The sequence below is a fragment of the Pteropus vampyrus genome, unplaced genomic scaffold, assembly GCF_000151845.1.
Source record: "Pteropus vampyrus isolate Shadow unplaced genomic scaffold, Pvam_2.0 Scaffold352, whole genome shotgun sequence".
In the NCBI taxonomy this organism is placed as follows: Eukaryota; Metazoa; Chordata; class Mammalia; order Chiroptera; family Pteropodidae; genus Pteropus; species Pteropus vampyrus.
In genome coordinates, this window is record NW_011889133.1 from 450,159 (window position 1) to 452,790 (window position 2,632).

The 2,632-nt window shown below is 38.9% G+C and overlaps 1 pseudogene; it reads left to right on the forward strand.

Moving 5' to 3' along the window:
* The first annotated feature begins 1,284 nt into the window (after nucleotides 1-1,284).
* On the forward strand, nucleotides 1,285-1,403 carry LOC111731190 (annotated as a pseudogene).
* The last annotated feature ends 1,229 nt before the right edge of the window (nucleotides 1,404-2,632 follow it).

Below are 2,632 nucleotides of genomic sequence, written 5' to 3' on the forward strand. Positions count from 1 at the left end.
GTTGGTTGTCATAACTGTTAGTCTACTTTAACTAATATTTACCCATTTCTCTATTTAGATTTAGGAATTCTTTTTAGATAGAAGTCTTTTGTCAGTTATATATGTTACAAATATATTCTATCCTGTGGTTTACCTTTTCATTCTATTGTAAATACTGTCTTTTGAAGAATAAAAATATAGTCAAAATGCAATGTAGTCAAATTAATCACTCTTTTCCTTTATGATTAGTATGATTTTGCATTCGTTCATAAAGCTTTTCCATCTGTGGTTAAGAATGTATCCTCTTGTCAGCTAATATTTAAGTTCACCATCCACCTGGAACTAATTTTTTTCCTATGGGGTGAAGTAGCGTGGTATAACTTTTTCTTTTTTTCTGTGTGGATATCAAATTGCGACAGCACCATTTATAAGTTTTGATATCTGGTAGACCAAGTCTCTCCACTTTTTTTCTCCTTCAAGAGTATCTTTGTTCTTTTTGATCCCTGCATTTCTATACGTATTTTAGAATCAGTTTGTCAGGTTCTGCAGAACAAAACAAACAAACAAACAAACAAACAAACAAAAATATGGAGATTTTTACTGGTATCACTTTACATCTACAGATTTTGTGGGGTAGAATTGACAACGTCACCATAGCAAGTCTTCTAATAAGTAAATAGATTATAGCTTTCCAGTTATTTGGATCTTCTTTAATGTCTCTCAATATAGTTGTATATTTTCTCTGCAGCTGTATTCCACCTATTTTTGTTCATTTTACTCCTAGGTACTCGATATATTTTATGTTGGTAAATACAGTTTATATTTTAGTTTGATCTATATTATTAAAACTCATTTTTATGTCTAGTTTCCCCTTTATTCTGTTTGTGTACCAAGGCCTAGTTTTATTATTGGCCTAGTGGTCTTAGATGTTGTACTTACTTTTCGGCTCCAGGTACACTGAATTTGGTTGGCTTTGGGTCTTCAATCTTAGATCCTAATCTGAACCCTGTATTTTCATTGAAGTTCAGTGTGTGAGGGCAGAAGGTGATGGAAGACTGCTTAACCTCTCACCCAGAACGTCTAAAGAAGATTGATCTTACCTTATACCCAGCCAATTAGCAGGCTTTTCAGTAATATCTCCAGAATCCACTCACTTCTCTCCTTCTCTGAAGTATGAACCCCATCTAGCCATAGTCATCTCTCACCCCAACCACTGAATAGCTTCCTAACTGGTTTCCATGCTTCTACTCTGACCCTTCTGTGCATTCTCCATTTCAAAGCCAGAACTGTAAAAAGATAAATTGGGTCTACAGCCGTGCTACCCTGAACAAGCCCGATCCTGTCTGATCTCCGAAGCTAAGCAGGGTCAGGCCTGGTTAGTAGTTGGATGGGAGACCACCTAGGAAGACCAGGTGCTGTAGGCGTAAAAAAGAAAAAAAATAAAGGATTGTAAGCTGACAAGGTCATTGCAATCTGTGAGATCAACCAAGGGTTGCCTCGCCAAAAAAAAAAAAAAAAAAAGAAGATAAATTGGTTTTCCATGAGCTCTCTCATCACACTGATAATAAAATCTAAACTCTTTAGCTTGGCCTATGAGACTGATTCAAACTGACCTCTGCCTCCCTGTCCAACCTCCTCTTGTATTACTCAACCCCTAATTCCACCTGCCCTGCCAATGACAGTTTCTAGGAGATGTTTGTTCTTTCTTGCCTTTGCCCTTGCGATTCCCAGTGCCAGAATTGCTCTTCCACCTGCTTTTTGCATGGCTGGTTCGTCCCCCAGGTTAGAGCTTTTAAACGTGCCTCCTCAGAGACCTTTCTGATCACTCTCTGTACTATTATCTACAAGAGTGTCCCTTTGCTTTTTCTCATGACATTTATCACAACAGGGACAATCATTTTATTTGCTCATTGTTCATTTGATTATTATTTGTCTTCCCCATCACACCGTGAATTACACGAGGGCAGGGATCCTGTTTGTCTTATTCACCATTCTATTCCTGGTGTTACCAAACTAAAAGGGGGTCATTTGCCTGTGCGCATCAAAGCCAAACAAGACACGAACAGAGGTTCGCAGCAAAGAAAGTAAAGATTTATTTAAGGAAATGGCGCCAAGCCTGGAGACAGAGGTGAACTAGTGCTCAAAAACCTGGATCCCTGATGGCTTGTAGGTTACGGATTATATAGGACAAAATTACAAAACACCATGGGTTATGGGTTCTCTGTGGGTTGTGCTTAGAGCTGACTGGTCGGAGGTGAGGTAAGGGTAATAAATCATTTCTTCAGATCTTGAGGACAGTTCTGAGGTCTCTTCCGAAGTCCCTCTGTCCAGTCACATGGGAAAGTAGCCAGGGTGTTTTTCCACCTTAGGTCTCAGGAACTGAAACATAACTTAGGTCAAGATGCTATCTTTTCCTGCCAGAGCTTCAGAACATATGGCCATTGATCAGGTCTGGGCTACTGTCTTTTGCTGCCTCAGGGATTGCTGATTATCTGTGGGAAAGGCTAGGTCACTGAGGAATATATATAGAAAGAACAATATGATTTCTAGAACTAGAGTTCAAAGGTATTTTTAATCAAAGTCATAAGGACTCTCAGCTTCATATGTACATGGTATACATGTCTGGGTGAGGAGGTGAATGAATTACTTGGGA